We start from the raw sequence: 7,011 nt of genomic DNA, 5'->3' as shown, positions 1-7,011 counted from the left end.
GTGTGTGCACATGTGTGCTTACGTGTTTTCATTGGTATCATCAATAATTACCAAAAAGTGCTTACATATAAATAAGCTACAACGTTTTATCTCCTTGATGAGTCTTTCATGTGAAACAGAAATTTCTAGTCACTATGAATTTAGTATATACTAAATATGTTGCTGTGACTGTGTTATTAAGTCGACACTTCTTTAATGTTTTTAGTAGGGTTCACAAATGATGATGCTCTGCTCCAGATCACTTGCAAATGATATTAAGGTCAAAACTGTGAGGGTAGATTTTAAACAAAACTCAGTCAATGCCAACAATCTTGTCAATCAAAACTTTTATTGATAACTGTGAAAGTAGCACAAACTCAGTTATATAAAAACCATTTTTTTTTCCTCATTTGTTCATTCTACTCATTTTATTGACGTTAGATTTTACTGTTTAAAATGATGATATAACGTTGCAGAAGAACTAGATGAACGTGACCTAGTAACTGGTGAATTTAGCAACTTCAGTAATTTTTTGACCTATTTGTAGATAGCAGATCAAGCTCAGATAATTGCAGAGAAAATCTAATACCTGTTATTAAATAAATTGCTAGTAAAAATGATGAACAGAAGTACATCTCTAGTAAGTTTTTGAGAATTCTGTGCTTGACAAAGATCTCAGTGGTTTCCATACTTTACGTCCTGTCAGAGACATGTGTGTTCATATACAACTACCCTCATATCGTTGATGCAAAAGTTTCTACACATTTAATAACTAATAAAAGGCAGTTATAAAGTGATTGTTCGTTTCTTTTATGTCAAGCTATCTTTACACTAAGTGAACTGTAAATATCAATCAATAACCAAAGTGAATCTTTTCTTACAGCCAAATTTCTGGTGACTTCATAAGCAATGGTTTTCACATACCACTTACTCTGGAAGTTAAATAGCATGGAGCTTGAATTTATGACTCTGAGTAATACAGTAGTTATGCGCAATATTCACTAATGCAGCTTAACAGTCAATGAATGTTAAGTTGCTTTAGAGCATCAAATTCATTTTTAAGAGTGAGATTTTAATCTGCTCCTTGTTGTTTTTCATTTCAATGACAACTATGCATAAAGTGTCATCATCATCCATCAACTTCAAGGATTAGTGTTGTCATGACTGTTCAGTCTTCAAAGATCTGCAAATTGGTCTTTCAATCTTTTCTGAAGTTTTCCTCTGTTGTTTCCCAATGGCTTTATAATTATATTTTTTTTCAGTACTCATTATTGGCTCAATATAATTTAACCATTTCATATGACATACTTCCTTTTATTTCAGTACACCCTTTATATCTGTTCTAAGTTTTATTTCTTCATTTCAGATGCAATCACATCTTGTCCATCCTAAAGTCAAGTGCAAAAACCTAATTTCTACTGCATTGAGTCTACATTTTTTTTTATTTTTTATTTTTATTTTTTTTTAAATCGGGTTCCAACACTCCACTCCATAAGGAACTGTATGGATTGCCATTGTGCAATGCAGCTTTATAAAATCACATAGGCAACCAGTATAGAAACATGTTGCATCCAATTTAGTGCACAGTTTTCTTTAAAAATAAGAGAATTCTAATGATCCCCTTAAAGTTCTTGTACAAGTCTATGTACAAAGAGTATTCATTAAGTAATGCAACACATTGTTTTTCCCAGCCAGTTTTGGTTGAAAAATGCAGAATTTGTTGTGGGACATAGTGGAATATTATCGCTTCAGTCCCTATAGTTTTACAAAGCTCTGGTTGCTCGTGGCACTATACTTAGCCTTCAAAATGGCATCTGTAACGGAGGTGCATTCCAGTCTCCTGCATGCCACCTGGCCACATACAGCTGTGACTCCTGCATGTTGGAAAGTGCAGACACTCCCATTCAAGGCAACTGATGGACCACAATCAGACACCTTACTGGCCAACTTGATGTCTGTGTTGGCAGGGCCGACTCTCGCATCAGCTGTGGTACCCAAAGGTGCACACCTGCTAGGTTCCTCACCGCCTTAAAAGAAGGGCAGGAAGAGCAACAAAGGACCATCTGTGCAGAATTGCTTGTGCATTATGAGGCTGACCGTGACAATTTTTGTCAAACATTCTCGAAGATGATAAAACATGGGTTCATCACTTCGGATCAGAAAGAAAATGACGATTTGTGGTGTGGCACCACATTAGTTCTCCTCTGAAGAAAAAGTTCAAAGCCACACCCTCAGCCGATATAGTCATGACAATGGTCTCCTAGTACTCTGAAGGGGTTATTCTGTTCGATGTCTTCACTCCTGATACAACCATAAACTCTGAAGTGTATTGTGCTACCCTCAGGAAGCTGAAGAAATAACTTCAGCATGTTCATCGCTACAAAAATGTGAACAAACTTCTCTTTCTCTATGACAATGCACGGCCTCACAATGTCTTCGCACCCCGTACAAGTCTGCACACTTGAGAAGAGCTCACAAAATTTCATTGTACTGCTGATCTCATCCACCCTACAGCCCATATCTTGCACCTTCCGACTTCCATTTGTGAGGCCCAATGAAGGATGCACTCCATGGGAAGCAGTACATGAATAATGGAGGGTTATTGAAGCAGCAAGACACTGGCTCTGAAATTGACCTGTAGTATGGTACCAAGTGGGCGCACAGGCACTTCCAGTAAGATTATATAAGGTCGTTGCACTAAATGGAGAATATGTTTAAAAATATGTTTTTGTAGCCAGAAGACTGGGGAATAATATGGTGTATTAAAATCCTGAATAAAACCAACCTGCTCTCAGAATAAAAAATGTGTTTCATTACTTATTGAATGCCCCTCATACAAAGAAGGGTGCAGCAATGTGTCCTATGACTATAGTCCATTCAAGAAATGAACTGAAGAAATGAGGAAGACCAGGTAAAATACATTCAGCCAGTAACAAATGGTCAAGTGCTCCTATAGAATCCTGAATGTCTATCAAGTGTTTGCATCTCAGCCATAACTCACAGCTTACAGTAAAAATATGTTTTTTTTCAATCCGCGATATATTCAGTTTTTCAACAATAGCTGTGAAATAAAACAATATTTTATGATAATGACCAGAAAACTGCATGTTTCATATAGCTTAAGAGTTTTAACAAAACTGTTGCAAGAAGCCATTTGCTAACTAAAAAGTTATGCTGTTATGTAGAAATTTACCCAGCTTATCAATCCAGTTTAGTATTGATTCATGTTATTGGCTCTTTTATATCCTTCATAAAGCAGTCAGTTTCAAGCGCATAGTGTAGGTGCTTCTTCCAATAAATTAGTCAGAAACTATAATGTAATGGAACAGTAGTTTAGAATGGGTGGATTGTAGCTTTGAGTCAAGTTGGGTAGGTGCTCGAATAGCACTGTGGGTAGAAATTTTCCTATTAAAGGTGAAGGTCAGGCGCAATGAGTCCTGCTACATGAGATAGTTTAAATATGTCAGGGATTTTCCTGTCAGGGTATAAATCACTGCAGACTAAAAATTTAACTGCACATGCATTTGTTTCATAAACCCCATCACGAAGGAGGACCTTTGGGGATGTGGAACAAGTCTCGTTATAGTATAACTGTTATATGTTAATAAGTAGAAGCAGTTACTTCAGGCTGCTTCTGTATGTATGCTAACAACGAATTATTACTAGTGTATATATACTGGTATAGTTTCCAGTTTGTTTGACAGCAAAGATATTAGTCTGAGTGTATTTTATATCTTGCATATTCAAGCATACACTGCCAGTTTAAAATTTCATCATGCCACTGGAAGTGCTTACTCACATATGTATGCTACCAAACATATGATTTTGATTTCCGAAATTTCCTTTGGTTGCTAGAATAATAGCAACAGAGATAATGGTATCGGAGGTAGTCAAATGGACAAACAAGCATCAGCAGATAATTTTGTTTAATAAATGTAAACATGGTCCATCCTAAGCATCATTGTCCAGCACATTTGTAACATCTGTATTTTCAAATGTAATTGACAGTGGTGCTTAGTCAAAATTAGGTAATTGCACGATAAAATAAACATTCCATTACTGCCTACTATGGATCGTGTTCACATTTATTAAGCATTTGGAGGCTGTGGACACCCACAGATGCCTGTTTTTGGTGTTGATGATAAAACTGTCAGATCACGTTCTCTTTCTTCCTATCCTCCTGCCAGCTGCCATTTCCCAGCCACCCTCCTCCCCCTGTCTCCCTTGATGCTTCTCAGTTCCTACCTTGCTTCCTCGGACTGTGCCTGAGGGGCAAAGATTTTCTTCTTCCTACTGGATATTCTGCAGTTCCAGGAGAGAGCCTCTTCTGTTCAGCCAACATTCTCCCTGCTGCATCCCCCCCAGTGAAAATATTTCATATAAGATTGGCAACAAATCCCTCTACTCACTACCCTATAACACCTCCCACATTTCTCACTCATGGTCAGTTTCTAAAGAATAATTAAGTTTGAAGAATGTTTTTAATTTGCCGAGGGCGCGAGATTGGCTATATGTAGGCCTAAACAAAAAACGACACAAGGGTCTTATGTGCGGCTGTTGTTGTTTTTGTATTGATTAGGGATACGACAGAAGAGTGGATTAGTAATTACTTTGCTTTTAGAGAATTTACATTATCAAGCGTGTATGGTCAAGTTTTTAAACGTTTATAACTCGGAAAATAGGCCTAAATCGCGTCTACCTAACTAGTAATCAGTACGAAATGTGTTAGTTAAATACGATTTAGAAACGCTTAATTACACTTTTATTGCGACAGTAGACACTGATGAAACTAGTAGCTGTCTTTTTTTAACGAATTTTGGGCTACGAAGAATTCTTGAATAAAATTTTTTGTGTTTATGCCACGCAAAATTTCGGGTTCTGTCACTATTGTCGAGACTTCAGATAACACGAAGTAGTTTCAAGAACAAGCTCTGCTGAGACGCTAATATTCAGTTCTATGACAACAACGGACACTATAGCAAATATCCGAAACAAAGAAACTTTAAATTTGACACTATTTCCTCTCAAATAAGTTCTTTCAGCGAACGAAGAAAATGCCTGTGATCTCACTCGGCGGCTATCATGAGTAGGTAATTTAGTAATGTCGGACTCTCGATCTGCCGAATTCTCACTAAAGAAGAATAATCACAGCATTTGCCTATGAAGTACTGAGATTTGTGAGGAGTTTTGTTATGCTTAAGAAAGACCTTTACAGGAAAAACAAAAGAAGCATTGCAAAATAATATACAGATAAATGACACCATTATTGATAAAAACCCTGTTAAAATAACAATAGCAGACATGATGATCAATTTTTTACAAATATTTTGAGTCTGAAATATTAACGTTAGAAACATTTGTCCCACTGAGATGAGACAGATATGCAACATTGCTTCGACAATAAAGAAGAAAATATGAATTAAATCTTGTTTGACTAGAAAAAGACTGTTCACAGTACTCAGCAATTCATACAACAGTTCATGAGCTTGACTTGAAAACCAACTTGCTTCAGCATACTGCTGAATTACAAAGACATAAAAGTGCACAGAGTAATTACCTGTACTGTTGGAAACTGTTGGGGATTTGTGCACAAACATTTTCCAGCGTGCATGGTGGGACACAAGATACGATGTGCAGAGTGGATTAGACTCTATGGAATATACATGTTCCGTGTTTGTTGATGGGGCAACGTAATATAATTTGGTAGTCAAATATATTAATATGTGTTGTGCGAATAAAGCATAAGTTTATTTTGTCCCTTAAATAGTTGTTAGCTGTCATTTAGCTGCGTTAATCTGCATAAACTACAACAGGTCATGGGCCCAGGTACTGGATTAGAGCGACATGATAAGCTTTAAGGTGACGTGTATTTGCGCAAAAGGTGCGTGGAAGTTCGTATAAACTTGGATTGTGTACGCTATACGAAGAAGAAAATTGTAAAATGAGTACAGCACAGGGGGATACCGCAAACAGAGCGGCTTGTAGGGCGCGAAAATTACGCGACCTGGAAATTTGCCGTTGAGCGTATTTGGACTGGGATGACTTAAGGGACGTCGTAAACGGTAAATTGGCACCTACAGAATCAAGTTTTGCTACTAATAATCGGAAGGCGAAATCAAAACTTATCCTTTTGATTGATCCAGCGAATTATGTTCACATAGAAAAGACTACATCAGCAAAGGAGGTATGGGACAAACTGAAAAACGCATTTGAAGATGGTGGTTTAACCAGAAAAGTAGGATTACTTCGTGAGCTGATAACCACAAGATTGAATAAGTGTAAAAGCGTGGATGAATATGTGAACAAAATAATTTCAATCTCCAATCGTCTGAGTAATATTGGTTTTGAAATTGCGGATGAATGGATTGGAACTTTATTGTTGGCTGGGCTGCCAGAGAAATATTCGCCAATGATTATGGGTTTGGAAAGTTCGGGAATATCCATTACAGCGGATAGTGTTAAAGTAAAGATTCTACAGGACGTGAATAATGAACCAGATTCTAATGCTACAGAAAAAGAAACAGGTTCGGCTTTATACTCTAAGTACAAGAAGAAGAAGCCAATAAGATGTTTTAGATGCCAGAAAATTGGACATACCGTCACTTGGGTTATTTGGAACTACTGGCGTGAAATGGAACATGGTATCCATTTCATCAAATAATCTTTGCTGTGGAGTGATACTTTGGTGTAACTAATGGAAACCACCCTCTAGAGCAGGGGTCTCCAAGCTTTTTAGTTCGTGGGTCACTTAGACTCCTCCACGAAGTCATAAGGGCCAAGATGTACCTAGTGGGACTGAAGCACCCTAGCACTCCACGATCACCGTAATGTAAGGCTAAAGGAAAGATGAAATCGCAAAAATCTAAGGTTGTGGGAATAGCTAGCACTGAAACGAACTACGATTTTTATTTAATTACATAATTTTGATTGGTAGACGTAGCTGACCGAAATTCTGGCTTATTTTATCCTGGCAAATTTCACCGACAAAAAAGTATGTCACTGCACATTCTTCACGAAAGCGTCTTGCCAAGT

Source organism: Schistocerca nitens, chromosome 7 (genome assembly GCF_023898315.1).
Source record: "Schistocerca nitens isolate TAMUIC-IGC-003100 chromosome 7, iqSchNite1.1, whole genome shotgun sequence".
Classification (NCBI taxonomy): Eukaryota; Metazoa; Arthropoda; class Insecta; order Orthoptera; family Acrididae; genus Schistocerca; species Schistocerca nitens.
Note: the sequence above shows the minus strand (reverse complement) of the source record.